Source organism: Rattus rattus, chromosome 1 (genome assembly GCF_011064425.1).
Source record: "Rattus rattus isolate New Zealand chromosome 1, Rrattus_CSIRO_v1, whole genome shotgun sequence".
NCBI lineage: Eukaryota > Metazoa > Chordata > Mammalia > Rodentia > Muridae > Rattus > Rattus rattus.
The window spans coordinates 172,438,963-172,451,650 of NC_046154.1; the positions used below are offsets into that span (position 1 = coordinate 172,438,963).

At 44.3% G+C, this 12,688-nt stretch overlaps 1 pseudogene; it reads left to right on the forward strand.

The window, feature by feature from the left end:
- Positions 1-313: 313 nt before the first annotated feature.
- Positions 314-12,688, forward strand: part of LOC116912535 — a 62,837-nt pseudogene continuing 50,462 nt past the window's right edge.

Genomic DNA, 12,688 nt, shown 5'->3' on the forward strand with positions numbered 1-12,688 from the left:
GGTATTATCTATCATCCGGGCTTGTAAGAAAAAACAATTTTTTTTTTTTTTTATGTTCTGAGCATTGGTCTCTGATGACCACATCCCAGCGAGAACTGAGTGAAGTCACTGTGGTTATTATGAGACAGACGAGGGTCCTGAGGGGGAAACAGGTTAAGTGATAGACACTACAACGTTCCACAGTTCGTAAGCTGTAGAGACGGCATCGAAGTGGGAAGGTGACTGGACAGGAGCTTAAGACAACAGTCCACAGTGTCCTATGCCAAGTCGAGGAGTCTGGGCTGGGAACTTTCCAGATGAGGGAAGTGGTACAATGAGGGGAAATGCTAAGGTGGTCCCGTATGACCCTGACCTGGAAGGAAAAGGGTGGAAGCGGAAATGGAAGCATCGGTTACACACGGTGACAGCTCTCAGTGTGACCTGTTCAGCTCAGAGGATCCAGGAGCAAGGAGTCCAGGCCGCCAGCAGCACTAATGGAGCCCCAGCTGCCACACCTCCCATGAAACAGCTGTGAGCAAAATACAACCTTCTTCTAAGTCGTTCGTGTCAGTGATGAGGTGACAAACTAGAACAAATTTGAGATTCATTTTAACTTTTTTAAAGAAAACTAAATTAAACTTTTAAAATGTAATCTAAAATTTTTTATTTTAAAACTAACTTTTTTTTATTTTAAATTTAAAACTAAAACAACACCGAGCGTATACCTAACTTAGCAGTTCCCCAAGCAATTCTGATACTCGCTGGTCCTCACCCGTGTCTGATGTATAGACATCCATCCCCACCACAGGTTAACAGTGAGTGTAGTTGAGCGTTGGGATTACAGTCTTCAATAAAGACCAATTCTTATTTTATGTGTATGAGCGTTTGCCTGAAGGGGTGTGTGTGTGTGTGTGTGTGTGTGTGTGTGTGTGTGTGTGTGTACCGCTTGTGTGCAGTGGAGGCCAGAACAGGGTATCAGAACCCCTGGAGCTGGGGCTGCAGAGGTTGGGAGGTGCCGTGTAGGTGCTGGGAACTGAACCCAGGTCCTCTGCAAGAAGAGCAAGGGCTCGTCACTGTTGAGCCATTTCTCTGGCCCCACTTTAATTTTTGTTCATCTTTTTGTTTTGCTGATATTATTAAAATTCTCCTGGGAACAAAGCAGGCTTCTTAACTGTTCCTCAATGCTGTGGTATATGAAGGATAGAAATTATGGTATCTTAATAAATGGATAAGTGCCTTAAGACATATAAAATTCATAAAACAGAGCCAGGTACATGTTGATGTTTAATATGAGTCAGCCAATATTGCCAGAACATAAAAGAATACACTCTTTTAATATAAAAAGCATTGTGGGAATAAGAAAACAAAGACAGGTGTGGGGGCACCTGCCTATAATCCAGAACTCAGGACGTTGAGGCAGGAGGATTACAGATGCACAGCCAGTCTGAGTTATATAAGGAAACCCTGTAGGTTGCTAGGATATCTTTAGTCAAAGCACTTGTGATCACCTGCAAGAGCCTCACCAGGCTGCCTCCGTCCGTCCGTCCGTCCATCATGAGATGCAGGATGCTGTGCATGGGGCTGGAAGCAGGTGAGGATGACTTCAATAGCCAAGCTTCCCACAATCCATTGAGGAGACCTCAGTGGATCAGCTTCTCGGTCGTCCACACTGAGATAAGAATCTGTTGCTATAACTTCTGTAAGTCATCACTCACACTGGGCTGCGCTATTGTCAGTGATGCAGACGTGAGATTCACCCCAAGCTCTTGTAAGCAACCCCTGTAACTTTGATTTTTTTTTCAAAGTCTACTTCTAATGATGGTCTAAAATGCTTTAACCTCCCTTTTAACCCATCACCCACCAGAGGTAGTGGAAAAGAAAGTATGGGAGAGGCAGGAGGGTAGACCTGCTTAGAAAGGTTCTTTGGAGCAACTCCCATCTGTGTGGTCTGGAAATCGGCAGCTCAGCTCACAGATTAGAAGTGGCTGCTCGGTCCACTCGCGAACACTCACCATCCAGTTTGGGAGAGTCAGGATAGCAAACACGAATCAGCAGTGGTAGCAGTACCTAGCAGAGGCAGCCAGGCCTCAGCCTTGGCACAAGTCATCAGGAAAGGCCTGGAGGGACACCAGGGGTTCTAGGTTGTGCTTCTCTCAGCAAAACAAAGATCAGCAAAGATGCGAGACCAACAAGCACTGCACAGCAAGCTCTATAAGCAAGCCAAGCTCAGCCCCCATCACTGTCTGTCCAGTGCTTTTGTATACTCCCTCCAAACATCACTCGTCCTTCCCGGGTCTTGCCTCAGCACGTGTGAGTCTGTCTCAGCTGACATCACTCTACCAATCAGCCTGAGTCCCGGGAAGCAGCAAGAAAACTGCAGCACACCACCCGAAGGTTTTTAGTGCCTTTCTGTCTATGGAGTCCCAACAAAAGGAGCTCAGCTCCTTTTCACTGCTTTAGCAGAGCATCCTTCCTCCTGTGTCTGCTTCAGCTAAAAGTTCCTTCATGTGTCTGCCCCGGCAAAATGCCATCCAACCAACTTTCCAAAGAGCCCTAAAGTTTCCACTTAAAACTCCAATAAACGGAATAGTTTACCAAGCAGAATTTGAATGCAGTCCTTTCTTTGGTATGTGAGTGCCCTCTGTCTGGGATAAACTGATGCTTCTTTACATGTGTCCAGAAAAATAGGCCCATGAAACCCTATCTCAAAAAGAAAAAGAAAGAAAAAAAGAAAGATCAAAGGAGACCAGCACTCCATGCTTACCTGCTGTCATCAGTCAGATGGAACCCACCCCTTTTTCCTCTTTAGGCTCCTCAACACCTTACCTGTCCTCCTTGGGACTCTACAAAAAATATGTGCAGGCCCCTAAAGTCTCCTAGTAAGAAACCAACATGGCTTCAACTTTAGCTTCACCCACTCCAACCTGGAACCCAGCCCATGTGGCTGGCCCCAGAAAAAGATGCCCAGCCTGCTAGCCTCCCTCTGGACCCCCTCTAGATACCCATGCAATCCTGGTAAGAGACCTACTCCCCTCAATTCCATCCCCTTGAGACTCTTCCAAAACTGCCCAACCTACTACCTCAGTGTGGAACACTGGCCAGGTGAACTAAAACTTTGTATCAAAATATATGGTAAATATCCTAACTCTAGATGCCCAGGTTCTATCACAAACTTGCAAGCAAAATTAAAATGAAATAAAAACAAAACCCCAAAACCAAACAAACAACAAAACCCAAGACAATACACCCCTCCCCCCAAGGAATATCAGCCCCATAGTGTTTGTGTTCCATGAGAATAACTTAGACAGAATTCAAAAGAACAATTATAAACATGTTCCAAGAGTTTATTCAGAGAGCACGTAAATCAACACTTGGATTGACTTAGAGAAGACAGGAGTGAACTCTTGAAAAAGGTCCAAGAACACACAACTGGGTAGATGAAATAATGAGGACAATTTGGTAGATTGAATTCAATAAGGAAATAGAAACACTGAAGAATCCCCAAAGAAAAACAGAGCTAGTGATGAGAACTTCGAGAATTCAAACTAGAAAACAAACCAACCAAATTCAATGGGAGGCCTGACCAGCCGAATAGGGACTGTAGAAGACAGGATATTTGGGGTTGAATACAAGGGAAAATTGAATCATTTAATCAAAGAAAGTAATAAATTTAAAACTAATGAATGGTATATGCGAGAACTCTCCTATATTTGTCTCTTTTCTTTGTGAAAAGACAAAAATCTACATATTATGCACCTAAAACACGGAGTTGAATTGCAGATCAAAGGCATAGAATCTATCTTCAATGAAAGCATAGAAGAAACTTCCCAAATCTAGAGGAAAAGATGCTAATTCAGACGCAGAAGCACACAGAACGCCAAACAGAGAGTAGGTGAAGAAACTCCACACAACATATCATAGTTAAAACATTAAACATGGGACTGGAGAGATGGCTCAGCAGTTAAGAACACTGACTGTTTTTCCAAAGGTCCTGAGTTCAATTCCCAGCAACCACATGGTGGCTCACGACCATCTGTCATGGGCATCTCTTCTGGTGTGTCTGAAGACAGTGACAGTGTACTTACTCATACAAATAAAATAAAGAAAATTTAAAAATTTAAACATACAATATAGCAAAGAAGAAGGCACAGATAAAGACTGGTTCAAATTAAGAGCTGCTTTCTTAGTGTTTAAAAGCCAAAAGAGCTTAGAGCAAGGTGCTTCAAGTCCCGAGAGAACACGATTACTAACCTAGACTACTTTGCTTGAAAAAAACTACCCATCTAGTTGAAGGATAAATAAAAACTTTCCATGATAAAACCAGGCTAAATCAAACCAAACCAGACTCACAGAAGATACTAGAAGGAATACTTTGCTTGGAGAAGGGCAAGCACGACCAAGGGGCTAATGGGAAATAAATGTCCTATGCACAGTAGGACAAAGAAAACAAGCACCACAAAGTCATAAAATATCAGGAATTAATATATATCTTTCAATGATCATTTTAAATATTAATGCTTTCATTCCTCTTTAAAAAAAAAACAAACCAGCAAATAGTCAACAAACCACAGACTATCTGCAGAGACTTGCATATTGTATGGATATGTCACTAGTCAATAAAAAAAAAAAACCTATGGCCTATAGGAAAGGGTAGAATAGAAGGTGGGACATCCAGTGGGCAGACTGAATTCTGGGAGAGAGCCAATGTGGGAGGATTGGCTCCCGGGAACATGGGGGAGGTCAGAAGCATGAGAGTTGAGCAGAGGTAACCAGCCATGTGGCAGAGCTTAGATTAGAACTAATGGGATATTACGTTAGGATTGAGTCAGGGGACAGCCAAAGCTCATAGGCTAAGTATTTGTAACTATATTTGAGTCTCAGAGGGACCAGGAGGGAAAAAATTGCCTTCTACAACTATCTGATTGGATTAGCAAACAGGAGCCGTCTTTCTTTGTCTACACTTCCCGCCTTCAAGGACAGACACTGACTGCCCTTGAGGGAAAAGATGCAAAAAACGGATCCAAACGAATGGGACCTGGAACCAGGCAAGTGCACAATTCTATCTGACAAGAAAGACTTTGCAGCGAAAACAATAAGAAACATGAAGTCACTTCCTTTGGACAAAGTGGCGATCCTCAAGAGGACATTATAATTCAAAATATATACCAGACTCAGGTGCACCCGGTTTCATAAAGTAAGCAGGAGTAGGCACTGAGCTACAGATCAACTCCTTTACAACAGTATAGATGTGGTCAGGTCACCCAGACAAAAATTAATCAGAAATATTGGAGTGAAGTCACTACAGAGCAAACAGACCTAACAGATATTTACAGACTACTCTACCCAAACAGTGTGGAGGATACATTCTTCTCAGCAGCCCACGGAAGTTTCTCTACAAGAGACCACATATTGGGGCTCAAGGCAAATCTCAACAAATGTAGGAAAATTGAAATAATTCCATGTATTCTCTCTAGCAACAATGGATTAAAACTTGAAATCAATGGCGAAAGAAATGCCAGAAAAGGACAAATTTGAGGAGATGCAACAACACACTATTAAAGAATGAAAGGGTCAGTGAAGAAATACAGAGGAAAACTGTTGGAGCGACACGAGGATAAAAGGACAACATACCTCAAACTCTCAGATCCAATGTTAGCAATGTTATGATAATGATAATAATAATTCAATAAGTAAATTATATATGTGACAGTTTCAGAACAAACACCTAACATTAACACATAACCTCAAAGAAATCCCATATAAAAAGCAAGTCAGGGATGACTGTCCACTGTCTCCCCTCCTGTCAGGTATGGCGTGTAAGGGGAGGTTCTGATACTAATGGCCTGTTCTCCAGTTGGTTCTCGATTTGTCAGGAAAGAAGGCAGGCAGAGGGAGATGACAATTGCTGGGCAGAAGGTACAGGTGGAACTTTCAGGTCCCAGGAGAGGCAGGGAAGGAAAGAGAGGCTTTTTCTGCCATGCTCTGGAGGAAGAAGAAAGCAGCAATCATGTAAGGTCTGGGGGTGGGGGGAGAGCCAGGGCCTGTGGTCTCCACTACAGGCGAATGGCCAAGGACATCAAGCACACTGAGAAGGAAATCTGGGGGCCAATCCCACTCATAATAACCCCAAAAGGAAGCAAAACAAAACCAGCAACACAAAGCTCACCAAGGAGGTGAGAGAGGGATGTGAACGATGGAAAGTTTAAAGTTCCCAGTGAAGCTGAGGGAGGACGCACCAAGACAAAATGGCCATCCTTGCTCGTGAGTGGTATAAATGCTGTGAAAGATGACTGTCCTGAGAAGCACAATGAACAAACTCAATGTCATCCCAGCTAAAACCCTCCCTAGGCCGTGCTTCACAGAAAAAGAAAAAAAAAGCCTTGAAATTCATATGGAAACACAGGAAAGACCCTAGATAACCAAGATGAGGCTGAAGGCTTTACCAGACAGAGACAATCTCAAGTTATGCCATAAAGCGGCAGTTCATAACCTTCTTTATGCCACGACTCTATAATACACTTTCCCCATGTTGTGGCGACCCCCACCCCCACCATAAAATTATTTTTATTGCTACCTTATAACTGTAATTTTGCTACTGTTATGAATCATAATGCAAATATCTGATTTGTACATGGTCTTAGGTGACCCTTGTTGGGGTTTGGTCTGTTGCTATATATTCTAACGCTAAAATTTGTATCCCAAGGTCTGGTTGTCTCAGAGAGTAAATCTCGGGAATGCTAGCTTTTGTTGTGCAAACCTTGTTCCTGAATTTAGAACTATTGATGGAATAACGATGCCTACAGCCCTCAGCAGCAGAGGTAGGCGGGGCTTTGGGTCAGGGGCCTGAGGGAGAGACTACAGGAAGGGAGGAGAAAGAATGAAGAAGGAACCTTGGGGAAGGTGGAGTAGATCAGGAGCACATGGCCATGAAGACTTGTCTGTGGGAGTAACAGCAGCCGGGTGGGACATGGCAAGGTTAATGACAAGGAAGCAGACAGGGACTACTGTCAGAGAATAGCATAAAGGGTTGATATCTGCCCAGCTCTAGTGCTTTAAGGCTTATTATAAATATAAAGGGTTTGTGTCTTTCATCTGGGGAGTAAATGATCTAAAATGGGGTAGAAACTACAAAATAATATTCACCCTGTGAAAGGGTTCACAACCCACAGGTTGAGAACCACTGTTATCAAGCCATAGTCAAAGAAACAGTGTGGATGTGGTACACAAACAGAAAAAAAAAATCTGCTTTTCCATACACTAATGTCAAACATACCCAGAAAAAAATCAGGGGGCGATCCCATTCCTGACAGCCTAAAAAAAAGGAAACAAAGCAAATCCTAGGCACCACCATCACCCACGGGGAGTGAAGTGCACGTAATCACAAGCGCCAGACAAAGATACCAGAGTCACGTGCTGGAGGAAAGGCAGCATCTTCAATAAGTAGTTTGGGGAAAACTAGATGTCCGCATGCAGTACCGTGAAACTAGCCCATTGGCTGTCACCCTGCCCCAAAATCAACTCCAAGTGGATTCGAAACTTGAACATAAAACCTGGTGTTCCGGAACTGTAGAAGAGATGGTAGGGGGATGCCACAACACATGGAGGCATAGGTCAGGACTTTATATGGAATTCTGGTCGCTTCGGAGACAACAATGAGCAAATGGGACCTCATGGAACTGTAAGGCTTCTGTACAGCAAAGAAAACTGTCAATCAAATGAAGGCAGTGACCTAGAGAACTGCTATCAGGAGTATGCAAATGACAAAAACCCAAACTACCAAGAGAAAAAAAAAACAACCTCCCCCCAATAAATGAACTATAGAACTGAGCCAAAAATAATCTCAAAAGAAAAAAATAGAAGTGGTTAATAAACACTTTTGAAAATTTCAACATCCTTAGCCACCAAGAAAATGCAAATGAAACTACTTTGAGATTCCGTTTTACCTCAGTCAGAATGGCGATCATCAAGAAATCAAATGAACATGAAATTTTGGCAAGGATGCGGAGAAAGAGGAAGTCTTTCTCACGGTTGGTAGGAGGGTAAACTGTGGCGGCCACTATGGAAATCAGCGTGGCGATACCTTGACTAGCCAAAAATAGAACTACCATATGACCCAGCTAGTCCACTCCTGGGCATAAACCCAAAGGCTTCTATAGCCTACGACAGGGACCTACTCATCCACATTCCTTGCCAATCTATTCACAGCAGCCAGGAAACGGGATCAGCCAAGGTAGCCATCTACTGATGAGGGGATAACCTAAATGTGGTACGTCGTACATCTGTGGAGATAAATGACAAGACGGGATCTGAAGTTGTATGGATGGAGGTGGGAAAAAATAATATGAAACAAGGGAACCCAGGAATGGAAAAGCAAATGCTGCATGTTCTCCCTCCTATGTGGATCCGAGCTGCTCACCGCTAACTTTAGATACTCTGCTGGGTTCCTGTAGAAGCCAGGGAACTAGAACAAGGCCATTGATGGGGCCCATCCTAAGGGAAGATGGACCATGAGATGTAGGTAACCTGAGGAAGTAAAGCAGGGGGCTGCTGGGGGTGGGAAGATTTAAGAAGGGAGTGAGTTGGGGGGTAAGGGAGAAGAGGAAGTGGGCAAAGGTTGACTCAATCAAAGAGGGTTTTAAAAAAGCTACATGGGAAACTCTGCAACCAAATTAAAAGATATAACGTGGCGGTGGAGAGATGACTCGTTGGTTCAAAGCACTTCCTGGTCTTTCAGAAGAGCCAAGTTCAGATTCGGGCATCCATTGTTGGGTGGCTCATAAAAACCTGTAGGTAGGTCAAGCTCCTAGGGATTGTGTAGACTCTCCTGGTCTCTGAGTGCAGTTGTACATAAGCGGCATGCACTCACACAAACACACACACAGAGAGACATACACAAGTACAAATAAGATACACACAAATGTTTGCATGTGTCTAATTCTGCTAATAAATAGTTTGGAGGGAGATGCTCCTCATGGAAAAGTGGCGCCTAGAAGCTCTGGGTTAAGAAGCAAGACTTCCACAGGACTTGTAAGCCAGGAGGACCTCAGACTCCCAAAAACATTGCAGGTTCTTACCATTCCTCCTGATTGCCCATTTGATCCAGATAATACATTTCTATTGCTGATATACACACATATACTATACATATATGGGCATCATATACATATACATCATATACTATATACACATACATATATGTATGCACGCATTACATTATATACACAATATGTATATACATCATATACCTATATACATATATATGCATACAAACATGTACACCATATACATATATATGCACACACACATACCCAGATCTATTCCACATGCCTTGGTAGCATGATGTAGAAAACTCCCACAGGAGCTGAGCAGGAAGCTTTCTCCCCGCTGAGAAGCTTCTCTGTGCTGGAGAATGCTGTGCAGGCTGCTTGAGAGAAAAACCTCAATAGTCTTGTCCAGCTGTGGACCTCACAAACAACAAGTCCAATGGGCAGTTAACATATGCCTGCTTGCACACTAGTAGCAAGACTGTTATGGTGGTAACCAGCTGCTTTCTAATTGGATAACCCCACTCCATGGGAGAAAACGAATGTCTGGTACCCTACGCTAGTCCAATCCCGGTGAAGGAGGTTGTGGGTCCTAAAAGGGAACAGGGTACTGTGGTTTTGCTAAATGAACACAGCACCAAACTGACTGCTAGATATTTATGTTTTTGTTCCGTAGAGAAATGCTACTCCGAGCATTAATCGTAGGAATCTCTCTTTCTGCAAATGGCATTGAATACAGACTCTTGGCTACCCAACATGCTGGGGGAAAGAGGAAGATGAGTGTTCAGCCCTCAGTAAAGCTCCGTCTCCATTACGGGTCTTAGGGAACACTGAGGAAGAGGGGATAAAGAGAATGCAAGATCAGAATCCAAGGGTGAGGACTGCGAAATGACGTCTCCCGGGCAAGACAGGTCCGTTGGAGCCATGAACTCTCGCAGCTGAGGATGCCCGCACTGGGTCTGCACCACAGTCCATCAAAGTCAGGCATGAATGAAAGTGGGCTTAAAGGGCTGTACCCTCACTGCTTAACTGTGTTACGGATAGATTCAGGAAGAAGGGGAGTCATTGCCTTCGGGCGTGTGTACCCACTGGTGACCTCACCACGCTCCAATCCACTGCTCACACAGGTGGCCTGGGTTAACTAAATGGGTCACCAAACCAAACCAAACGCCAGGAATCTGGGAAAGGAACCAGTCGTGAGTAGGACTGGTAAAGATGCAGAGATTAGAAAGGGTATGGTCAGGGATGTCCGAACATAGAGCATGCATGTACAAAACTGTCAAAGAAAAATTAAAGGTCGGGGAGCAGAAAAGGAAACACGAAGAAGGAAAAAAAAAAAGAACCTGTGACCCTAAGAGTCTCACTCAAGCTGAACCACAAACTCGGGCCACATTCTCATCTATAAAATGGGGAAATAGGCTCCACCTAATTCTCCTGTGGTGAAGGCAGGTCAAGAGCGATGACAGGCCTCAGAAAGCATGAGGTAGTATTTAGAAGCGGGGGAGACTTGTTATTACTAGGAGAAGGACCGTACCACACTGAACAAAGCCAACGGGCTGCTGTAACAAAGAAATGTTAGCAACAGGAAGTGGGGGGTAGCTGGAATTCCGCTTCCGGCTCTGGGTCCAGACCAGAGGCTCCTCCCTGGCTTGTGGGGAGACTGAGCTTTGCTGAAAGGCATCCTGCAGTCCCTTTTCCTGTCAGATGAACTCTGCTTTGTGTGTGCACTTTTCTGTAGCCACAGATTGTTAAAAGTTAATTTTAATATGCCGTGACTAGCTTAATGGTTGTTCACTCCTAAACCTTCCCCAGCTAGCAAGCACTCCACTCCGGTACTCCTGAGTTAAGAGCGTTTAAACTCTAGATTTCATCTCTGCTACCCCAGGCCCAATCTGGGAAGTAGCCTTGTAGCCACTTCACCTGATTCTCACACGTTGGTGGGCCTTTAGGTCTGGTCTTTCTTCTCCCCATCATGGTGATTCGCCTCCTTCCTCTTTCCCAGTTCCTAGCCGGCGGCGCAAATCTAAAGGTTCCGCCTCGGTCTACCTGCCCAACCATTGGCTGTTGGCGTCTTTATTTCCCAATCAAAACCAATTGGGGACAGGGACTTGCAGCGTCCTACAACCAAACCTGGGAATGGGAATACCCATGTAGTTTGGGAATCCCTTAAATCAAGTCCCCAACACTTTTCTTCCCTCTCCTAGCTTGTTTTGCCTTTGGCATCTCTGTAACATTGCTTCTCAACAGACTATTTGCAGCCTGGTAGCTAATAGTCATTAAACGTTTAACAGCTCTCCTATCCCCTACCCCCACCCGGTGACAGGAAGTTTGCAGTCTCTCTCCCCTAAATTCACAGTTGAAACCTAATCACCGATGTGACTACATTTAGACGTGAGCCCTTAGGGAATGATTAGGTCATGAGAATAGATTCCTCGTGAATGGGGGCCAGTATCCTTATAGAGACCCCAAGAGCTGTCAGTCTTTCACCATTCAAGAAAAGGTTGCTATCTCCAATAGGAAGTCAATCCTCAGTAGACCTTTACCCGCTGATGGCTTGATTTTGGACTTCCTAGTCTCCAGAGCTATAAGAAATAACTTGCTAAATCAATCAAACAAACAAAACCTAAAGAAATGACCCAGAATGATATTCTGCTGTATTAGAAGACAGGAAGCTGGCATAACCATCACCAGAGAGGCTCTCTCTGCCCAGCAACTGTTGGAAACGGATGCAGAGACCCACAGCCCAACGTTAGCCCAACTCAGTGAATCCTGCCGAGGAGAGGGAGGAAGGATGGTAGGAGCCAGAGGGGTCAAGGATACCACAAGGAAACTCACAGAATCCACAGACTCTCAGAGGGGCACAGAGACTGAACTGTCAGTCAGGGAGCCTGCGTGGGTCTAATCTAATGTTAGAGTTGTATAACTTGGTGTTTTTTATGGGACTCCTAATAGAGGAAACAGGGACTGTTTTGAGGTTTTTGACTGCTTTTGAGACCCCTGTCTTCCTACTGGGTGGCCTTGACCAGCCTCAGTGTGAGGAGAGGTGCCTAGTTTTTATTGCAACCTGATACTCATGTTTGTCTGATGGGGAAGCAGGGAAGAGGGGTGACTGGGAGGAGAGGAGGGAGGGGAAACTGCAGTCAGGATGTAATATATGAGAGAGTAAATTAGTATAAAAAAGGAAGAAAAAGGGAATGAAATAACTCATTCAAAGAAAGAAAGGGAAGAAAACTGTCTGCTGTTTAAGACGCACAGTATATTTTAGTTAGTAGTCAAAACTAAGGACCGTTTTCTCAGATTATATGTCCTAGCTCAGTTACTTTCTAAGCAGGTCTAAGTTACTCTCTAAGAGAGAGATGCCATTTTATCAGTTTACAAAGTGGGAAATGGAGACACAGGGAAACTAAGTAACTCGTGTGTGCCCTGTACCTAGTAGGCCTAGGACTCAAATCCCGATGGACTGGCCACAGCTGTTGATGTTTTCAGCTACTGGAGTAATGAATGAGGTCAGGACAGCAATGCTGTCCCCGTACAGCAAACTCTCTATGCAGAGGATTTCCCGAGTGCCTGTGTGTGCCGGCTAACATTAACCCCGGACTCTCTGAGGGTTCACCAGCCTAACAGATCCAGCAGAGGATCAGGCTTGATTTCCACAGGCAGCCCTA